We start from the raw sequence: 10,000 nt of genomic DNA, 5'->3' as shown, positions 1-10,000 counted from the left end.
TTCATTGCTTTTATACTAACCAGCAACATAATGCTAAAACACACAATACGTTGCCGATGGTAATAAAGAGAAATATTACAAAAAAAAGAAATAGAAACAGTAGCCCGTTCAGAATCAAACAAGCAAACTCGGTGACTGTGTCACCTAGTCAAGCGGTCAAGGTCAGTCAAAAACTGCCGAAGTGTTCAAAGCATAGCAAATTCCATACAATAAGCAACTCTAGCAGAGTGGGGAAAAAGCGATGTTGGTTCATACATACCGATATCTTTTTGAATTAAAAAGGATTTTTTGTTTTTCCTATGAAACACACGACCGTATAAAGTAATCAGGAAGGCATTTTTTGTTTTTCGTTTTTTTTTTAATACGTAAGTTTATTATAAGTAGTGGTGGATAAAGCCCTACTGTACGCCCTTTCCGGTGTAAAAAATTAGAATATCTTGTTTTATTTCTTTAGTAGACGTAATATCCTGGTATTTACGGACTCACCGTCTGTTGTTCGAACTTCTCTAATGAGAAGTCCGGATAAGCGAGCGCTTACAGATACCTCTATAGTTACAAAAAACATTGATCTGTATGTAGTGTAATTGTAAGATCCATCTAGGGGTATACAAAATATTATCTTACATCCTGCAAAATAAGGCGTGTTTTATCAAAGGAAAATCCTATAAACCCTTCAAACATATTAAAATCCTTTGAACAAAAATGAGACAGTTAATCAAATAATAACTTATATAAAGGAACTATACATTTGTCTCATAAATCGTAACATTGTTCAAATGACCCAACAGAATTCTCCCACAAACCGCAGCCGCACTTTGCAACGCAAAAATCTCGAGAAGAAGCATGCACCCTCGAATGTCTTAGTGCGTGTAAAAAGACTTTGCTGGGAAATTAAATTTTAATCCTTCCCGACACTCTGAAATATAACGATTTCCGCGAACAAAGCCCTAAAAGTATACATATCGTGGATACGGAAGTTATAAATATCGCATTTTTTTATTGTTGCTAATTTTAATCACGCCCAACCAGTCGTGGATGAATCTCTCTGATAATCTATCTAAAGTAATATCCGTAAAGTCATTCAAGCAGAGATCAGCAGCAGAATTTTTTTTTATCTTCTACCTGAATACCAGGAAGTTTCTCCACTAGCGAGTGATCTCAGGGAGAAAAACGGATGTCATTGAAAACAAAATACGGTCTAAGGACAAACATAAAGCTATATACGTACCTTCGCATAGACTCTCAATGAAATTTCAAAATAGAGATAAATGACGAAGTTGAAAAATGTTATAATAGGAGTCATTAGGAAATCAAATAAGCCCATATAATTTTTCCCTCAAATGTCATGCCATAAAAGATCGGATTTCGCGTATCTGCGTAGATTCTGTCGCTTAAACAAGGAAACGACTCCCGATAGTTTCCAGTGCTATGTACCGACGACATCTTATCTCTGTAGGTTAGAATAAATTTTTTTCACCAACTTGGACTTACTTAAATGCTTTACCAGATACCATTACCTAAGTGATTGTACTCATACACCGTTTTCAGGCACACTCAGGGGGACATTATCAATTTTTACGTATGCCCCGGCTTACGTTGCGCCCCAACTTACAATATAGTGTTTGCAGACTTTTACTTTTTAGGGGATAACTACATGCCTATGATGGATGATCTTGTAATCCTTTCTAATACCTTAGAAGTACATTCACATAAACTAGAGCTAGTGCTACAGAGACAAAGACAAATAATCTCAGAGTAAAATATCTAAATGTGAGTTTTTAAAAACCGAACATGTTTATCTAGGTTTTATGTGTCTAGTCAAGGTCTTAAAGTAGTCCATGGTAAGGTGTCGGCTATTCATAACTTTCCGGTACTTATTAACGTAAAAGGGGGAATACAGCACTTTTGCGCTGTAGTGGGTATTACAATCGTATGTAAATATGTAACTCTTCATCATGACAGCTCCTTTAACAGATCTTAGAAGAAGAGCGTAGATTTATTATGGTCTGAAAAGCATCAAACATTGGCGTTCGATATCTTAAAGCGGAAAATGCAGCTCACCTAACTTAAAAATCCCTGATTTAAATAAAGAATTTTTTTTATTGCAACAGACGCCTCAGACCAAGGGGTAAGAGGGATACTACTTCAGCAATATGATAAACAGTTCTTTCCTATAGCTTTTTATTCACGTAAACTAAAGCCCTCTGAAAGTAAATATGCAGTAATAGGCAAGGAAGGGCTAGGTATCTTTAACACTAGTACATTTTAAGTTCATAATCTATGGCTATCCTGATAAAGTCCTTACTGAACATGATCCTTTACCGAGTTTTTCAAAGGCTTTAATCACAGTCCAAAAGGAACTCGGTGACAAATGATCATTCAGGTTATTGGAGCCAAGATAAGATATCTACCTGGGAAAGCAAAATAATGCATAGCTGACGCATTATCCCGCAATCCCGCACCATACAGCAAAGAACCATTAATTGGACTAAAAATAAAAGAAAGATATAGAAACATTCCGTGCCTATTGTTTTGTTTTTAAAAACCGTATCTAAACAAGAAAATTCCTTAACCCAAGAGATCGCGAGCATTGAATATCTGGGTCGGAGCGCAGAACTGTTACAAACTGAACAAAGCAAGTGTCAACAGCGATAAGCAAAACAATAAACACCAAACAATAAACACTTCGAACGGTAAACAGGGTCAGCGGCCTAAGCAAACCAATAAACACTTCGAGCAGAAACCCTAAAGCAAAAATATATTTAAAGTATGTGTATCAGAATAATGTAATCAAATGTAATATTATATGTAGGTCTGTGACGAGGAAAACCCGAAGAACACAGCAGAGGACTAACGACCAGGTAGTAGTAATAATCTCTCTCATACCAATCGTCATAAACTGGTTGCATTCCGTCATCCAGGGTTCCCTACCTATGTCACAGAAAGCCAAATCACTGTTTTACTGGCCTACAATGCTTACAGATATAAAAAGCACATAACTGATTGTAACACGTGTCATGAAAACAAGGGACACACTAAGACACCTGTCAGTTAAGGGCCTATCCTGTGCCAAATCAATCCTTGAAAGAATATACGTAGAATATTAATAGAATTACGAGTCTGAGAGAGAATAAACACTTCTTAGTGTTAATAGTTCCTTGACACGTTATATAGAATTAATAGCACTAAAAACAAACACCGCAATGAGTGCGTTAGGAATATTTATGAGTGCTAAATCAGTAAACACTATGGAATTCAACACATAATAATCTGTGACTCGGGTGGTGTAAATCAATAATAATCTCCTTAACACGTTGTGTGAATTCCTTTCCATTAAGAAAACCAATAATATATTTTATCACCCAGATCATCGGTTTGGTAGAATAACTGATAATTAAATAGGAAGTGTCAATGTCTTACGAGTTACAACTCGTGATGTTGGATCCGAACTGGATTAGTTATAGCGGTTCTCGCAGTTTTAAATACCTTTATCATTCATATCTCGTATCTGTAGAAATGATACCGCAAGTAGCCTTATAACGGTACGCCGCATAGAACACTTTTCCACATATTCAAGCCAACCATTCATTTATCAAATATATATATAAAAAATATATAAATAAATAAATATATAAAATAAAATATGGATACAAGTGGAGTCAATATAATACAACTCCGTAAGAAGTCGGAAGGGTTACTTAAATTATAATAAAAAGGAATCACGATAAATCAATAAGCAAACGTAACCTAGATAATTAAATATCCAATATATATGCGTAAAGATTTTGAACTCTAACTTAACGCTTTAGTAATGACAAATAAGCTAAAAGTTCAAACACATATCAAAACCTACTGACATATATTCGTAGTCAATGAAAAAAAAAAATAAATAAATAAATAAATAAAATAATAATAAATAAAATAAAATAAAAAATAAAATAAAAGAGATTTTAAAGTCAGGAAGTTCTAGAAGTGAAAATGTTATCTATGAAAAAATAACCTATATGAATCTTATACAGGGCTAATATATATATAGATTTGTATGGAAACCTTTTTCATATAGTTTGAATAAGGAATATTTAATTTAACATAATTACAATTATGCAAATTTCCAACATGAAACTAATATATTGTTCAATTTTGGTACTGTTTTTTTTTTTCAGACATTCTTTTCGTGTGGGTCGAGTATTAAAAGATAATAAATTTATCCTAAAGTCGTATTTATTATAGCAAGTAACGTAACTCTTAGCTGACTGAGAGCAATCTCCTGCCAAGTGACGACGTCATCATTGCCGTATCAGCATTTGTTCCTTTAAACCTCAATAATCTGCTTACACAGGCTTCATCTGTGTGTCGTCTCTGCTTGCAAAACAGATTGACTGGAGAAAGGAATGCTTAGCCCGAACTTCTCATGGACAAGGCAGACGTTAGGTAACAAGTCTATTCGTGGTGCGCAAGTGCAACTTAGCTAAGGAGTTGCAATCATTTTAAAATTAATAACAAAATAAGCAAATAGAATTTCTATAACAACAAAATGAATTAATTTTTCTGAACCTCATAGGACATTTAGTAAGTATAAAGATATATAAGGAAATATTTACTTGCAACATTAGCCTATTACAATTCAAGTAAAACATTCATGGGAAAATGTCACATTTTTCTTGAAAAACCCAAAGTTTATTTAGAAATTAGTTACAATAAGTGGGGGTTTTTTTTTTTTTTTTTTTTCATTGCATCTCCTACCTATTAATAATGTTTTAAAAGTTAACCTCAGAGGATGCGCACGAGAAAATTGAATATGAAACTTTTGTTAGGGCACATAGGATCAGATTTTATCACAACTTAATTTCAGTTAGCATAGAGAAATACAGAATCATGATTAATCTTCTCTTTGACTCTTATGTTGCCATCGGCAATCTTCTCCAAATAGCTCCGTTCACGACTTCTTTGTCTAGTAATACTTAGCTAACCCAGTAATATCGAATTTTCTTTGGGATTCGTATTGAATATCTGTTTATTTTTTATAATTCTGGATATTTTTACAGTCCTCATAGACCTGGATAGGTTCACTCATTGTTAATGCCATGGATAAAAAAGTTTGTACAGCGGACTCTTTTGAATTCCAAAATATCAACGAATTCATGTGGGTTAAGTCTGGTCTAAATGGCTCTCTTCCCTCCCCTGTATTTGGATGTCGTCTGAATTTACTTTGCCCTTGTGACAAGTATAATTTCACTTGCAGGCTGATTAATGGAACCTGGTTACAGTATCCTGCAGTACGAGAATTTCACATCGAAACTTCAAGAAATCGTTCGTCGCAGCGGACGACTACAGTCAAGTAACAACCGCCTACATGTGAAAGGAATTTCATGGACTTCTTCGACCGACACCGTATCTCGTCGTTAATCTCGTTTTAATGCGGAATGCTCTGGCGGCTGTCGGAATCGACTACGAATGGGACATACTGTACTTCCGACAATTACGACCCGAAGGATATTCAACTCTACTTTGCTGGCGAAGACTCGTGCTGGGATGATCTATTCATCGCGAACGTAATCGTGTAGCTTAGGATGCAGAGAATAAGTATGAGCGCAATATAGAATGTTGGACCCGCCCAGGCAAATTTTCCCCTTGTTTTAACCCTGTGATAATAGGCCGTTTCATTGGGTCATAGGTGGTTGTCTGGAACTGTGTAATGGACGAAAAGTTGTTCGAACGTTAGTTAAAAGTGAAGTAGTATAACCTCGGTCATGTATCCTATATATATAAAGTATCATGTATCCTATATATAAATTATCATAAATAACAGAATCGAAATATATTTTTTGCGTGTACGCACTAGGAATCTATATATAAATGATCATAAATAACGGAATCGAAATATATCTTTGCGTGTACGCAATAGGAATCTATTTAGAGTGCACATATATTAATCATAATTATATGAATCCATATACATATGTATAAACAAATCAGGTAGCCTATAATCAATCTGTTACCTTTTATCTTACCAATATCTGCAGTTATATGAGTTAGTATATTGATTAATGTATCAGATATATAACATTTTGCATAAAAATCAACGAATCAATCAGCATAAACATTAATAATTTTATCAATTCATATATGAAATTTTTTATCAGTTAAAATATGATTTTTATCATGTTAATCTTCATTCTATGCAATTATCAGAGTACATTAGTATTTTCTGTAGCATATGTATCTTAATGAGATGAAGTGAAAAACTGTATCATTATATATCCGTGATCACTATTATTTACCAATATCTTGTTGTTTTATATTTTTATTACTTGAATCAATTCATGTACACCATGAATTTTTATTTATTACTAATATATATATATGATATATAATATAATATATATATATATATATATATAATATATATATATCTATAATATTATATATATTTCTTCACATAGTGTCTGTATCACACTCCTATTAGTCAAATGCAAGTCAAGTTTGAGTAATATTCAGTAGCTGGTTTTGGTAGCTGACCGAGCTAATGTAAGTGTTTACATAATAAAAATATGGAATGTTAGTCCATATATATAAAAGATTGCTTGCAGGAATGTGATCAGACTAGAGACGCTAAAGATGACGTATACCATAAGTATGTAGGCTAAGATAACATGCCGTCACCTGTAGTCATTCGATTGTTTATAAACATTAGTCCAAGCTCCCTGCTTGAGACAACTACCCCGACCTATAATTCAAACGGCCTACGTGATCTGTAGCGTGTCTCATTTGATTGTGTGTTCGTATGAAACTATGTCATTTGTATGTATGTTCATATGTTCGAACTACTGTCTGTTCCTTCATAACTTGTAACAGAGATGGTAGACAAGGAGAACAGAGTTAGCTATCGTCATTAGAAGACCTGTACCTCTTTACCTAAGCTTTATCATGTAGAGGAATAGGATTAGCCATCATCATTGGCAGAAGCGATCAAGCTATCGTTATTAGAAGACTTGTACAATCCTATCTGATCTTCACCATGTAAAACTTCAGAAGAATATATAATTTTTTACACTTAGTGTTTTCTACAAGAACCTCCTCACCATGAGTTTAACACATCGTCGTAATAACAAACAAGATAATACCGACTTCGTAAATGATCTACAAACCCCCAGACACTCCATTGAAGATGGAAGTGCAATACCAACCGACTTAGCGTAATATTATCGCTAGTCTAACATTACCTCATAGGGCGCCTTATCATACAAGGCACAAGCCCTAATATTTGGACTCCAGCTACAAGACTTTTCGACGAAGTCAATCACTTGTGGTTATGATTCTTATTGAACGACTTTGCCTTATAATAACCTAAAATTTTCTAGTAAATCTAAAAAAAATCAATAATAATAAATAAATAAATAAGCCCAAATAAAATTCGAAGCTGAATTTTCATATAAAAAAATGTCCAATATATACAAATATAAACAGTATATTGAGTAAAAATGCAAGTTCAAAAAATAATAGTTCAAAAACCTAATGAATCAATAAATAAGTAACCAAAATAAAATTCGAAACTGAATTTTCAAATTTAAAAAAAAAGCCCAATACATACAAATATAAACAGTATATTGAGTAAAAATTTAAGTTAAAAAATTAATAGTTAAAAATAATAGTAAATAAATAAATAAATAAACCAAAATAAAATTCGAAACCGAATTTTCAAATTAAAAATAAATGTCCAATACATACAAATATGAGAAGTATATTGAGTAAAAATACAAATTAAAAAAAATAATAGTTAAAAAAAATAATAAATTAATAAGTAAAAGCAAATAAAATTCGAAACTGAATTTACAAAATGGAAAAAAATGTCCAATGCATACAAATATGCACAGTATATAGAATACAAATACAAGTGCGAACTAATCTCCTGAAGTACCCAGTTGAGATTCCAGGACCATTTTCATTGGCTGTCGTTATTGTGAAACCCTGACTTTATCGTTAATACCTTTTTATCTGGAACAGCGCACCATGGCTGCACCTGCTTTTATAAAGACTAAAACTCATTACACTTGGAGCTGTTATTGCCAACCGACACTGACTGCTGAAGGAATCTTTCGCACGTAGCGGCGGCACTGCTTCGTAGTTATCATTCCTTTAAAACATCTCGTAAACATATAGTAATGCCACTCTATATACATTTTATATTTGTATGTATTGGAATTTTTTTTTTAATTTGTAAATTAAGTTTCGAATTTCATTTTGGTTTATTTTATTTATTTATTTATTTATTTATTTTTTAGATTTACTTGAAAATTTTAGGTTATTATAAGGTAACGCTGTTCGATTTTTAAATAACAATTACAAGGCAATATACGTCCTTGCACCAACACATTTAAACACAAACACACACATATATATGTATAAGCTACAAATGTCGTTTGATATCAAACGACATCTGCAGCTTAATCCTTATATACAAATAAAGATGATGCGATGATTCATTCATAAAATGGCTACGTGCTTCAAAAGCTCTAAACAGATATCATGGTGGCGGTGGGTGTATACCAACGATGATTACAAATACCTGCGCTGGACGGGATTTGTACCCGAGAGTCGGTATATCAACTTATACCTCTCTTGATAGCCGGGTAGGTTAAGGCGTCGCTGATCCCGTGGTGAGTTCTCGTGTTCGGTGGTTCGAGCCCATGTAGTGTCGAGCTTCTTATCAGCTATAATGCCCCTTTGGTATACATATACATAAAAAATATCATTTCTGAGGTAGAGCGAATTAAATATTGAACAACATTTATAAGTTAATGCTTACACACACACACACACACACACACACATATATATATATATATATATATATATATATATATATATATATATATATATATATATATATATATATATAAGCAAATTCCACAGGAAAATGATAGTCAGAAATCCAAGCGCTTTCGTCTTTACTAAGACATTGTCAAGGTGCGAATGAAATGCAATTGTAGAGAAAGGTCTCAGGTACACAACAAGATCAAGAATACCTGATGGTTAATTGTCAAAAGGGTAAAAATTAAAAGAGATAATCCAGGATTATCGGATATCACACGGTCACAAACCTAAACAGATTGACCCTAACCGAAATTACAAAGTTTCTTTACAGTCCAAAACATGTAAAAACTGAATATTAATTTTATATTTTGTTGCATTATATTTATCTACAACTTTTTTCATTATGAAAACATCAAGTTTAAATAAACCAAGACTTAAATTTAGAACATTTTTATTATTTGACTTGATGAAACAAGATTCAATGATATTCCTTTTAACTGTGTCATTACATGGGATTAAGGCTCTTGCTTGATAGGATGGTCTAAATCTCTCATATGTACGAATAATGCATTCGATATTTGTCCAGTTCTCACAGAATATTGATGTTGTTTGAGACGTTGTGAAAGAGATTTACCGGTTTGTCCGTAATAGACTTTATCACACTTTTTGCAAGGAATTTCATATATGCAGCCTGGAAGATCTTTGGGAGAATTTTTGATTACTAAACTCTTGACATTAATATTACTGAAAACAACATTTATGTTAAAAAGCTTTAAAATTCTAGGAATATCTAAATTCCTTTCATCATAGGGTAATTTTAGAATGTTATGCTTACTAAATTCAAGTTTGTCATTAGTTGAATAAAATGTTTTTCTAGCTCTTTTCCATGCCACATCTACAAAGGTCCTTGGGTATTTAAGTTTCATTGCAATATCATAAATAGTTTTAATTTCAGCGTCAATAAACTGCGGGCTACAGACACGTAAAGGCCCTTAGAACATCCCAGAAAAAAACAGAGAATTTAACATTTTGATGGTGATTGGAGTAGTAAGTAAATGAACAAAAGAGGCAATATTAGTTGATTTTCGAAAGACTGAAAAGGTGAAATTTCTATCATTTCTATGGACAGTTACATCAAGAAAATTCAAATTACAATTTCTTTCTTCCTCTACAGTACATTTTATAG

The sequence above is a fragment of the Macrobrachium nipponense genome, chromosome 19 (genome assembly GCF_015104395.2).
Source record: "Macrobrachium nipponense isolate FS-2020 chromosome 19, ASM1510439v2, whole genome shotgun sequence".
Taxonomy (NCBI): Eukaryota; Metazoa; Arthropoda; class Malacostraca; order Decapoda; family Palaemonidae; genus Macrobrachium; species Macrobrachium nipponense.
Note: the sequence above shows the minus strand (reverse complement) of the source record.